This window comes from Leptodactylus fuscus, chromosome 6 (genome assembly GCF_031893055.1).
Source record: "Leptodactylus fuscus isolate aLepFus1 chromosome 6, aLepFus1.hap2, whole genome shotgun sequence".
Taxonomy (NCBI): Eukaryota; Metazoa; Chordata; class Amphibia; order Anura; family Leptodactylidae; genus Leptodactylus; species Leptodactylus fuscus.
The window spans coordinates 18,185,798-18,199,314 of NC_134270.1; the positions used below are offsets into that span (position 1 = coordinate 18,185,798).

Consider the following 13,517-nt stretch of genomic DNA (forward strand, 5'->3'; position numbering starts at 1 on the left):
TCCAGCCTGTGGAGCTGCAGCAGGTTTGGTTTCCCAGATAGCCGTGCTTGCCCTGTCTAAAATCGTTGGAAGTTCCTAGCTGTGTGCAGGAGCTCTCCTAGCTACTGCAAGGGCCTAGGTGATTGCCTCCTCCTAGCTACTGCAGGAGCACCCCTAGCTACTGCAGGGGATTATGTTTGTCGCTGACCTGGGGTGAGTGTTTAACCCTGGGCAGCTGTCTTGTGTTTGTTTCCAGCCTGTTCACATTGGGAGCTGCACTGTCATTCACTCAGTGAGATTAACTGGTGAACGTGTGTTGCTCCCAGTTCACACTGTGCTGTACCGCTGTACTATTGCATACTGACATACAGCCGCCCATAGGGCCTGTGGACCTCGCTGCAGTGCCTTGCAACCCTAGAGGTTCTGTTGTTTAAAAATTATTTTATTTACATATACAGAACCGTAACAGCCCTTCTGTCGTTTGCACCAATTCTGCAGGGGAAAGTGGTCAAGGTAAGGCCGGACAATCTGACCGCAGTCCATTATATCAACAAGCAGGGAGGAACCAGGTCCCCCTCGCTCCTGCAAGTCACCAACCGGATCTTCTCCTGGGCAGAACGGAACCTCTCCCAGCTGGCCGCGGTTCACATCCAGGGCCGCCTGAACATCCTAGCGGATCAACTCAGCAGAGGCCGCCCGACCGCAGGCGATTGGTCCTTACATCAGGACATCTTCCACTACCTGACCAGGAGGTGGGGTCTCCCCGAGGTGGATCTGATGGCCACCCAATACAACGCCAAAGTAGAAAGGTTTTGCTCCCTGTACCGGGAAGACAACCCTTTGGCGGTGGATGCCCTGTCAGTACCATGGAGGTGCAAGCTGGCATACGTTTTTCCTCCCATTCCAATGATTCCGAAGGTATTGGCGAAACTCAGGCAGGACCAGACCTTGGCAATAATGATCATGACGTTCTGGCCAAAAAGGGCATGGTTCACCGACCTCATCCTTGTGAGTCGGGGGAACTACTGGAGGCTTCCACCAGTCAGGAACCTGGTGTCACTGAACAGTCGGCCTTGCCTGGGCCTAGACAAATTCAACCTCACTGCCTGGAGGTTAACCGCACCATACGCGCAGACAGAGGATTGTCCCAGGGAGTGCTAAGTACCTTAGCCCATTCAAGAGCAGAAGCAACCAATCAGAGCTACCAGGGGATCGCCCGGATATTCCGAGATTGGTGGACAGGCAACCAGCGCGATCCAGACAGAGATGCAGTCCTAGAGTTCTTACAGAACGGCCTGGAGAGAGGACTAGCACCTGCCACCCTTAAAGTCCAAGTGTCAGCTCTATCTGCTCTCCTGGAGACACGGTTATCACAAGATACTCTCGTCAAACAGTTCCTTAGGGGGGCTACCAGGCTCCGCCCCTCGGTACATCCCCCTGTCCCAAGGTGGGACCTGGCTGCGGTTCTACAAGGGCTCTGCGCGCCCCCCTTCGAACCCTTATCTGAAGTGAACTGGAAGTACCTGTCATTTAAAGTGACTTTCCTGCTGGCAATAACCTCCGCTAAGAGAGTTGGTGAACTACAGGCCCTAGTGGCCTCTGAGCCCTTCACAACCTTCTTTCCAGACAGGGTGCAGCTGAAGTTCGTCCCAGGATTCTTGCCAAGGTACCCAAACTTCAGAATACCAAACAGGTAATTGCCTTGCCGGCTTTCTTTCCTTCACCTGCTTCGGAGCAGGAGGAGAAACTACACACACTGGATCTGGTAAGAGCACTACGTATTTACCTAGACCGTACAGCACCGTTCCGAAGATCAGAGAATCTTCTAGTCAATGTGTTTGGCCACAATAGAGGCTCTAAAGCAGCGGTTCTCAACCTGTGGGTCGCGACCCCAGCGGGGGTCGAACAACCAAAACACAGGGGTCGCCTAAAGCCATCGGAAAATACATATTTTCCGTGGGACATTCACGATTTCGGTGACGTGTCCCACGGTCCCGGTTGGAGGGAGGTATGTCCCGATTTCAACTCGGATCTGCGTCCAGAGGACGCAGATCTGAGTTGAATACAGACGCGGCTAAAGCAAGGAGCTGTCACAGTTCAACTCCTTGCTTTGCCGCTGCTAGTCGCTGTGTAGACGTCACATCGCGCCTACAACTGTTAGAGAGAGAGAGATAGAGCGGCAGGGGGAGCGAGGAGAAGGTAAGTTTAATGTGTACACTGAGGTGGAACGTGAAACTGGGGGTAGAGATGGAGGAGACATGAATCTGGGGGCAAAGATGGAGGGGACATGAATCTGGGGGCAGAGATGAGGGGACATGTATCTGGGGACAGAGATGGAGGGGACATGAATCTGGGGGCAGAGATGGAGGGGACATGAATCTGGGGGCAGAGATGAGGGGACATGTATCTGCGGACAGAGATGGAGGGGACATGAATCTGGGGGCAGAGATGGAGGGGACATGAATCTGGGGGCAGAGATGGAGGGGACATGAAACTGGAGGCAGAGCTTTTGTGATTAATCACTATGTTTAAATTATGTTTGATTTGTAGCAATGAGAATACATAATGCATATCAGGTATTTACATTCTGAATCATAACTGTAGCAAAATTAAGGCCTGTTGACACGGGCACAGAGGGGGCAGATTATGGCACGAAATCCACGTCATAATCCGCCCCCTCACAATGGAGGTCTATTTAGGCCGCCAGGCTTGTTTTTTGCGTGAGCGGCATGCTGCCGCTCACGGAAAAAAAAAGCGAGCTGCCTTTTCTCCGACAGCAACCTCCGGAATCGGCCCATTAATTTGAGCCATCTCCGGGGGGGGAAGCCGCGACAGTCGTGGCAAGCATGTTTTGACCCGAGAGTGACACGGCTCCCCGCGTCACTCTCAGTGCCTAAATCTGCTATACCGCCCACTGTGTGAACTAGCCCTTACAGTTATGAAGTAGCCACCAAAATTATTTTTTGGTTTAGGGTCACCGCAACATGAGGAACGGTATTAGAAAGGTTGAGAACCACTGCTCTAAAGCATCTAAGGCAACCCTGTCAAGATGGATCAGAGAGGCCATTAGCTGTTCCCTACGGGCCCAAGAGCTTCCTGTTCCACAATTTTTATAAGCCCATGCCACCCGAGCAGTGGCGACATCTTGGGCAGAGACACGGTTCCTCTCCTTAGAGCAAATATGTGCGGCAGCCTCTTGGAGCTCACAATTGACTTTTGCCAAACATTACAGACTGGACTGGTGTACGGCCGATGCTACAGCATTTGGGCACTCCGTCTTGGCATCAGCCTGCCAGGATGACCCGCCCTAGGGGAAACAATACTTGCTAAATCCCCAGTTGTGCTGCTGTTGGGCGTAGGGGGAAAGAAGGATTATGAATGATAATCTGTTTTCCCTTAGCCCAAACAGCAGCACAAGGCTCCCTCCCTAGGAGGTACTGTTGTACAGATTCTATGTGTGTGTACCACTTTGTAATTGCTCTTTATATACTATACTTGATACTAACACAAGGAAGGAGCAGGTCTTCTGGCCTCTTATAGGGGTCAAAGCTGTTAGGTAATTAAAAATTCCACCTGTCCTAACAGCTCATAGGGGCAGGAATACCCCAGTTGTGCTGCTGTTTGGGCTAAGGGAAAACAGATTATCATTCATAATCCTTCTTTTTGAATCACCCTGTAGTAAGGACTATGTAGCAGAATACGGCAAAAATGCTTGTAAAATGCCAGGCTAGTGGGGGAAAGTCATTGGACCTAATTATAGTCAGTGGGATTGGTCAAACACAGTTAGAATTTATCATTTTAAGAAACCAATGTTTCAATTATACTATCATTGTTCTTTTCCTGTAATGCAACAAAACAAGAGGAATAACAATGTGTATGTGAACAGAGCCTAAGTCAGTTAATCACCAAATTTCGCTCAATGCCTTGTAATTTGTATGGACATTATTATATAGAAATGCTATAAAATCTCAATATAATGTTAATGATATAATATTCATACATTATAAAATCAGTTTTCTTCTTGGCAGATATCTGTACCAGGCGCTCAGAGGGACATCTCATATCTTCAGATTGTAAAGCAGATGATGGTGGTATCATACAAGATACATATGAAGAACATGCCATTACCCCAGATATACCCTCAGCCCTTCACAGCAAAGGTCTATCTTCTAATCAGAGAACTCACAAAGGGGAGAAACCATATTCATGTTCAGAATGTGGGAGATGTTTTAAATGGAGTTCAGGTCTTGTGGTACATAGGAGAATTCACACAGGGGAGAAGCCATATTTATGTCTAGAATGTGGGAAATGTTTTACGCAGAGATCAGGTCTTGTTAATCATCAGAGAGCTCACACAGGGGAGAAGCCATATTCATGTTCAGAATGTGGGAAATGTTTTGCGAAGAAATCAGTTCTTTTGGGACATAAGAAAACTCACACAGGGGAGAAGCCACATTTATGTTCAGAATGTGGAAAATGTTTTACATGTAAATCAACTCTTGTTTCACATCAGAGAACTCACACAGGGGAGAAGCCACATTTATGTTCAGAATGTGGGAAACGTTTTTCACGTAAATTAAAGCTTGTGCAACATCAGAAAACTCACACAGGGGAGAAGCCACATTTATGTTCAGAATTTCGGAAAAGTTTTACATATAATTCAGCTCTTGTGATCCATAGGAGGACTCACACAGGGGAGAAGCCATATTCATGTCCAGAATGTGGGAAATTTTTTACATATGAATCAAATTTTCTTAAACATCAGAGAACTCACACAGGGGGTTAACTGTTGTCATGTTCAGAAAATTTGATTTTATGAGACATTCAACAAAAATCTTTTGTTAGACAATTGTGAGGGATAACGCTTTGCCAAGCTACTTGTCCTACCTGCAATCCCCCCTCTTACCTTCCACTCACCACCTGTGAGTACCAGAGTTCATAAGATAACATGAAACAAAATTTGTAAACTTTATACATTTATTAACCCAAGTGGGTTTTTAATAACCGCTAAGATACATAGAATATACATCAGTGGATGTTCAGGCAAATACAGGTGAAAATATGCAATACAGTTCAGAAATAAAATAGGATTAAAATTGAAAACTACTGCCAAGAAAAGTTTGGAGTCTGGTTCAGAGGCATCTGCTGTTTAGCCTTAGGGCACTTCCTTATGTCCACAACAGGACATATGTGTCCTTACATCTCCCCCAGGATAAAAGCCCCCTTCCCTCTCTGGACTGACCATATAACTTGGTTAGTGTCTTATCTGTGTGATGTCAGCAGGAGAAGAGGCCCAGCCAAAATCCTTGGACCAGAAAACTATATACAACAATAACAAAACACAACAACAATAGACACCAAGAGTTTCTCCCCAGATCCCCTTGGGTAGGGAGTTCAGTGTTTCAGGCCTGTTCCATGCTCCCAACGGTGCCGGGTTGGATTTGACGCGTGTATTCAAGTCTTGCATATCCAAGGAATTTTTCGGTGTGACTGCCCTCCCATGGCTTCATAAGCGCTATTGGTTGGACAGTACAACTCATGTGCTCCACCTATGTCATGCGCCAGGTACTCTGATCTTGCCGACTCTATGGTGCTGCGACAGAGCATGTGTTACTCCCCCAGGCCTTTCCCTATTGCCCGCCTGCTGTTCCTTGTCCCTCCCCCTCCTATGTAAGGGCTCTGTAGATAATTTGTTCTGTTCTTAACAAAACTTCAATAAAATTCTTAATGTTACAAAAAAATACAAGTCTTTTATGTTCAGAATGCGGGACGTGTATAATATATATGGTGACTCATGTTTTTTCTTATAAAATAAATATTTTGCTTTTGCAACGCCATATTCTAAGAGCTACAACTTTTTAATTTTTCAATTGATCGAGCTTTGTAGGGACTTATATTTTGCAGGACAAGGTGTGGGGAACATTTTGTTAAACCTTTTTTTTTCACATTTACATTTTTACTAAGGGACGAACCTGCAATATCTTGATCACTTGTACAATACAGTGCAATACTTCTGTAACACTGATATTCAGATTTTTACATGCTAGTGCAGGAGGCCACAGAAAAGCTTCACGCTGTCATAGCAACTATTCCACACGCCATGGAAGGTCTATGGGCTGGCACAGCGAACCCCTTTTAGAAGTTATAGTCATTCATCTGTGATATTTGCAGCAGGAACATGGCTGTGTGTGCCAGTTGAGTTCCTGCTGGTGATCATGCGGATACACTGTGTGAAGTGGAGAGGGGTATAGTGTGGGAGAACCGCTATTTTTCCCCAAAACTGTTGCAGTATGCACAGGCTTTTAGCTTGTAGGTCCCGGACTGGAGTAAAGTTTGGGCCAGTCCTGCAGGGCAATCCATTCCAGGCTTGGAAACAGACCAGCAGAGCCATGTAAGTAGCACAGGTGTGCTGGTTAGCGAGAGAGAGGAGAGAGACTGAAACACTAACACAGTCAACCAGCCTGAGAAAGCTCTGCCAAAAAGGATGCTGTTAAAGTGCCGGGTATGTGTACCCCTTGTTTACTTGTAAACCCTGTTTTGTTAGGAGGTCAGCAGTAGGCTGACCCCCTGGTTAGTGAGGGAAGAAATCGTTTAGTAAGCCGCTGGACAGGCATAGGACTTTATTTGCATTTGTTTGTTTTGACATGCTGAGCAGCACCACCTGTACCTGTAAGCTTGTCCACTGCAATAAAGACTGCTTTTGGGAAAGAAACCAGAGCTTCTGAATCCCCCGTACATCACAACTGGCATTACCTGCATGATCACTATGAGGAATATATTTGTCATGCAGCAGGAAGGGAACTTGAACCTGGGATTTCCAGATCCCCTCTAACATGTACTGCAATACTCCCACATTGCAGTTCAATGCCGATATATTCTCTATGTTACTGGGAATGTCAGTCATTGCGAGGAGTCGAGTATTGAAAAGGACAGCGCTGTACTGTTATGGTACAAAACATTAACTGCCCACGCAGCAAAATGTAATATTGTGGCAATTATTGGGAAGGGCTTAACCTCAGGAGTTACGTAAAGTTACTCCTATTTACCTCTCCCGGAGTTAAAGAAATGGTGTAGAACAGCCGCATTTAGCTGTCTGTGCCACATCAGGGAGGTAGACACAGGACCATGAAAGGCTGAAATGGGAATAACCTTTTAAATCTTAAGGATGCGCCATTATTAGTGTTTACGTCCTGCCAGCAGAACAATGATTGGGTATTTCTGCCCCTGTGTGCTGGCAGGACAGAATGGAACCTTTATTGTGCATAATTAATTAATTGGACCTCCCCCTCCCCAACACAATATAAGGAAGGAAGAACCTCCCCCAATGTATTTCTTTCTGTTCTGTGCAGTGGGACAGTTTAGGGGCAAAATTCTTCCTTCTCCAGTTCTTTGTAACATTATTCTGGGTTTTCATTGAGCTGCCAGAGGGGCTTTCTTTTTTCTTTTTTTTTTGCTGACGTTCCCCTGGGCATCACTTGCACCTTGGGAAGCTCCAGCTTCAATCCCAGTGGCATTTTTTCCTGTATTCAGCTTTGGGGCCTCTATGATGCTGGTCTGGGCTTTCATTTTCGTGCCAAAACGTGCTCGTCTATCTGAGGAGACGACAATCCCTGAGCTAATCCCGTTGCAATGTTTATTAATGACCTGGTATTAGGTTTACAGGGCAGGTTTCCATATTTGCAAATTATATTGCATTCTGTAAAATAATGAAAACTGAGGCAGATACTAGAATATTACAGGGGGATCTAGAGAAGCTGGAAACATGAGCAGAGACTTGGCACATGAAGTTTATTGTAGACTAATCTAAGGTTATACATTTTGGTAGAAGAAATAAAATCTATGATTATGTATTTGATAGTAAATTAGGGGGTAAGACCATCTGCATCCCTTTCTGGTGTTGGAGTTCCCTGATGGGGATGCTGTGTACCAACAGGAGAATGCAACATATCATTGCTCGTTGGTGGCACGGGTACGGCTTAATGAACACACCAGTGACCTCACGACCCTCGATTGGCCTGCCCGCTCGCCCGACCTCAACCCTATAGAGCATTTATGGCATGCTGTGGATACCAGTGTCTGCTCCATGAACCCAGCGCCAACTACACAGGACCAATTGTGGGCTGCAGTTCAGACTGCAGGATCAATATCCCTCCAGAACTCTTCCAACACCTCGTGGAGGCCATGCCTTGTCGTCTTGCTGAAGTTATCAGGGCTCACGGAGGGGTGACCGGCTATTAACGGCGGGGATTGTACCTTCCCATGACTTTTCGCCACTCAGTGTATATATATCTATCTAGTTTATGAGTGCCATATGTATATACACTGTGTGCAGAATTATTAGGCAAGTTGTATTTGAGAGGATTCTTTTTCTTATTTTTGAACTATATTCTCAATCAGCCCAAAAGACTCATAAATATCAAAGCTTAATATTTTTGGAAGTTGTTTTTTTTTTTTAGATTTGGCTATCTTAGAAGGATATCTGTTTGTGCAGGTAACTACTACCAGGCTCGGACTGGCCCACCGGTGTACCGGGGAATCCCCCGGTGGGCCCCCGAGCCCTGACTTAAAGTTTTGATTTTTACCAATGCAGATGCATTGGTCGGGGCCCGATCGGGATGGCCAGGGGCCCCAACCGGGCTCCTGGCCAATGCATCTGCCTCCACACACAGGGGCCCCCATTAGCTGATGCTGAAGAAGTACACATCGGAGGACAACGTGTCTTTCTTCAGCCTCAGCTAACGGTCGCTCCCTTCACTTACCTGCAGCTGCTCTCCTGTGAGGTCTCCGTCTCCCCTGCTGCACGCACGCACTTCCTCCCCCTCCCCCCTCCTCCTCACACTGAGTCCTGTTACATCGCAGCGTGTGGGGAGGACAGGAGCCGACTGCTGAGTTCACTACTGCTGGAATAGGTGAGTAAACTCTTTTTGTAAAATCTGTATGTTTAATATGTATGTATGTACATTTGTGTAAAGTATGTGACTTGTATACTGTGTGAGTACTGTATGTTTGTATACAGGTATGTGTGAGTATATACTGTATGCTATAATAATGTGTATGTATATATGTGTGTGTATATATAGTATTCATACAAGTATACATATGACTTATATATAGCATATGAATGTATATAAATGTATATGTGCTATAGTATTGTATGTGTATATTGTATTGTATATATGGTATATGTATAAGGCCTGGTTCACATCTGCATTCGGTGATCTGTTTGGGGAGTCTGCATGGGAACCCCCTCCCCCTTCCCCCCGAACGGATTACCAAACGCATTAGCAGATTGTGTGCAGTGAAAGTACGCGGACCCCATAGACTATAATGGGGTCCGTGTGCTTTCCACGCGGTGTCCGCATGAGTCATGTGGACAGGAAAGTAGATTGTAAAGTACTTTTCTGTCTGCATGTTCTATGCGGACACCGCACGGAAAGCACATGGACCCCATTATAGTCTATGTGTGCTTTCACTGCACACCATCTGCTAATGCGTTTGGTAGTCTGTTTGGGAGGGTCCCCATGCGGACTCCCCGAATGCATTACTGAACGCAGTGAGTGCAATCCCATCCACACATTGCAGAAAAACACACACGGCAGACACACTGCAATTTCCAAAACTGTTGCGGTTTTGGAAATTGCAGCATGTCACTTATATCTACAGAAACACCTGCAGTTTCCCTATAGGTATAAGGCTAAGTTCACACGGGGTTTTTTGGTCCAGAACCTGAGGCGGAGGCCGCCTCAGGTTCCGGACCAAAAATCGGGTAGCCGCGACTGAATGCCGGTGCACTGCACCGGCCTCCAGTCACGCACTCTGCTCCAGATTAGGCCCAATAAATGGGCCTAGATGGGAGGAGGGAGTGTCTTCAGGCTGAATCGCGAGGCGAAATGACCTGAAGAATGAGCACCTCGCTTCGTTTTCTGGGAGCTGGAACAAACCGTCTCCCGGAAAAAAAAAGAACTGACCGGCTCCCATTGATTTCAATGGGAGCTGTCTTTTTGGTCAGGATTTTGAGGCAGATACGGCCTCAAAATCCTGACCAAAAATCCCGCCGTGAACTTACCCTAAAGGAAACAAAGTCCTCAGAGGAAACCTCTGCGGAGTTTCTGCAATAAGCACTGCAGGAAAAACTGATGTGTTGCCGCCGGGGTTTTTCCCGCAGCGCTTTTTGCTTTGTCTTGCTACTTGGGGCTTTAGCCTAATGCTAGGTTCACACTAGCGTTCGGCAGTCCGTTCTCAGCTTTCCATCTTCTGCTTGTAGAAGACGGAAAGCTGTCAAACCGGGTGCGGCAGTGTGCGTTTTATGCTCTCCGCCGCAAAACCGTTTTTTTTTTTTAAATCGGACACAGAGTACTGCATGTTCGACTCTGTGTCCGATTTTAAAAAATCGGTTTAATGGCGGAGAGCATAAAACGCACACCACCGCTCACAGCCGGAGATCTTTCTCACCCATTCAAATGAATGGGTAAGAGAGCCTCCTGCAGGTTTCCGTCTCCTGCCTCTGTTTTGTGCAGGAAATGGAAACCTGCAGAACGGAGACCAGGCGCAGATGTGAACGAGCCCTAAGGCTGAGTTCACACGGAGTTGTTTGGTCAGGAATCCACCTCAAAATAAGCCTCCAAAAAAGCCTCCCAATAGAACCAAATTCCTGACCAGAAAACTCTGTGTGAACTCAGCCTTATAGTATGATGCTCAGTCTATTGAGATAATAAGGATGAGGCCCAACAGTGAGACGCGGCTAAAAAAATTGCTGTGGAAAAAAATAGCGGCGAATCTCAATGTATTTTTTCCACAGTGTTTTTTTCCCTGCAGTTTCTCCCAATTGCGCAGCTGAAAGTAACCGGCCATGTTTTTAGAAGCGCACACATTTTAGAGTTTGTGGCTGTTCCACATCTTTTTTCCTGCAGTGTGCGGATGAGGTAAATTTGATTATATTTCATTCACTTTGCTGGTTTTTTCTGTAGTAGCCGCAGACGTTGTGTTTCTGCAATGTGAGGTTTGAGGTATTTATGGCCTATCCAGAGTATAGGCCATAAAAAAGTTTAACCCTGGAAACCCCTTTAATATGCCCCACACAGTGTAACATCCCCCTTCCGCACAATATGTTACCCCATCACTGCTCCCACACAGTATAATGGCCCCATCACTGTATCCCATACATTATGGGGGACCAGTGAAGTGGCCATAAAATATTTGGCCCAGACAACCCCTTAAAACAGGTTGTCTATAAACTGGAGTGATCACTGTGGTGGCCGCCAGGGAGGTGTATATATATATATATATATATATATATATATATATATATATATATATATATATATATATGTATATTTTTTAAAAGAGCCTTCTCACCTGTCCCCAGCCCCCGTTGTCCCCGCCTGTGTTTGGTCTCATGGCCTCATTTCTGGAGTTCCTGTACCTAATTGGTCTCAGCGATCACATGAGGTGCAGGACTCCCAGCAAGTAGTGCCAGTACGAGACTGAATGGACACTGGCGGCAGACAACGGAGCGCCAAGGACAGATGAGTATTCTTTTTTTATTTATTTGTTTTTTTATTTTACACCTCCCACCCACCACATGAGTTGCTCCAATTCCTGGACAACCACTTTAAAGGATTTATCCATCTTTCTAATATTGATGGTCTGTCCTTAGGATAGGCCATCAATATTACATCTGCGATGATACAACAGCCAGGACCTCTGCAGATCAGCTTTTCCAGGACACTTCAGCTATGGGTAATGGTAACATTTCTAGGAGCCATGCTGTTCACTTGCCATACAGGCTGTAGCAGTAGGTATATGTACTGCACATGGTATAGTGCGTGAGTAGCATGGCTCCCAACATGTTATTACCTTTAACCGCCCTGTCTCGGTACCGCTGATCTGCAGGGTCCTGGAAGTGGTCCCCTAGAAACAATTCCACTGGTGGGCCCTAGACATCCCAGTCCGACCCTGACTACTACTGTGCAGAATTATTAGGCAACTTAATAAAAACCAAATCTCTCCCCATCTCACCAGGTAAACCAATATAACAACACAAAATTTGGAAATAAAATTTCTGACATTCGAAAACAAAAAAAAAATTACAATCAAAAGCCTTCCATCCATAGATTCTGTCAGTTGCTTGATCTGTTTCCGATCACCATTGCGTGCAGCAGCCACCACAACCTCCCAGACACTGTTCCAAGAGGTGGTTTTCCCTCGCTGTAGATTTCACATTTTATGAGGGACCACAGGTTCTCTATGGGGTTCAGATCAGGTGAAGAAGGGGGCCATGTCATTATTTTTTTTCTTCTTTTAGACCTTTACTGGCCAGCCACGCTGTAGAGTATTTGGATTCATGTGATGGCGCATTGTCCTGCATGAAAATCAAGTTTTTCTTGAACGATACAGACTTCTTCCTGTACCACTGCTTGAAGAAGGTGTCTTCTGGAAACTGACAGTAGGTCTGCCCAGTAGGGCCCACAAGTTCATCTTTGATGATACCAGCCCATACCAGTACCCCACCTCCACCTTGCTGGCGTCTGAGTCGGAGCTCTCTGCCCTTTACTGATCCAGCCTCGGGCCCATCCATTTGGCCCATCAAGAGTCACTCTCATTTCATCAGTCCATAAAACCGTAGAAAATCAGTCTTAAGATATTTCTTGGCCCAGTCTTGACGTTTTATCTTATGTTTCTTATTCAAAGGTGGACATTTTTCAGCCTTCCTTACCTTGGCCATGTCCCTGAGTATCACACACCTTGTGCTTTTTGATACTCCAGTAACGTTGCAGCTCTGAAATATGGCAAAACTGGTGGCAAATGGCATCATGGCAGCTTCACGCTTGATTTTCCTCAATTCATGGGCAGTTAGTTTGCGCCTTTTATTTATCAACACGCTTTTTGCGACCCTGTTGACTATTTGCCATGACACTCTTGATTGTTCGGTGATCACGCTTCAAAAGATTTGCAATTTCAAGACTGCTGCATCCCTCTGCAAGACATCTCACAATTTTTGACTTTTCAGAGTCCGTCAAATCTCTCTTCTGACTCATTTTGCCAAAGGAAAGGAAGTTGCCTAATAATTACAAACACCTTATAAAGGGTATTAATGTCATTAGACCACACCCCTCCTCATTACAGAGATGCAAATCAAGCCTATACAGCTTGGAGTAGGACAACATGTATAAAAAGGATGATGTGATCAGAATACCCATTTGCCTAATAATTCTGCACACAGTGTATGTCCAGGAATGTGTTTTCCTCTATTCCCATTGATCATGTATGATATATATATATTCAGCTCTAGCTGCTCCTGTAGTGAGGTGACTAGATTGGAGTTTCTGGCGGCAGCTCCTATAAGTAACTCCATTCTCAGTACTGAACAGTCTACATTGGTGTTGCTCCTGACAGATCCTGCCTTCAGTAACTCCGTTCTAGTCGCAACCCTTCCATTAGCCTATGTTTCCTGCATCTGCCTCCTCCTGTGTAACTCTGCACTGTCCTGAATAGCTCCGCCCACACAAGAGTCTGATCACATGGTCATGACGTCGTCC

General features: G+C 45.9%; 1 protein-coding gene and 1 pseudogene across 1 annotated transcript in view; both read left to right on the top strand.

The window, feature by feature from the left end:
• Window positions 1-13,517, top strand: part of LOC142210357 (uncharacterized) — a 341,635-nt gene that overhangs the window by 197,158 nt on the left and 130,960 nt on the right. The window lies entirely within an intron of this gene.
• Window positions 1-13,517, top strand: part of LOC142210348 (uncharacterized) — a 257,779-nt pseudogene that overhangs the window by 132,339 nt on the left and 111,923 nt on the right.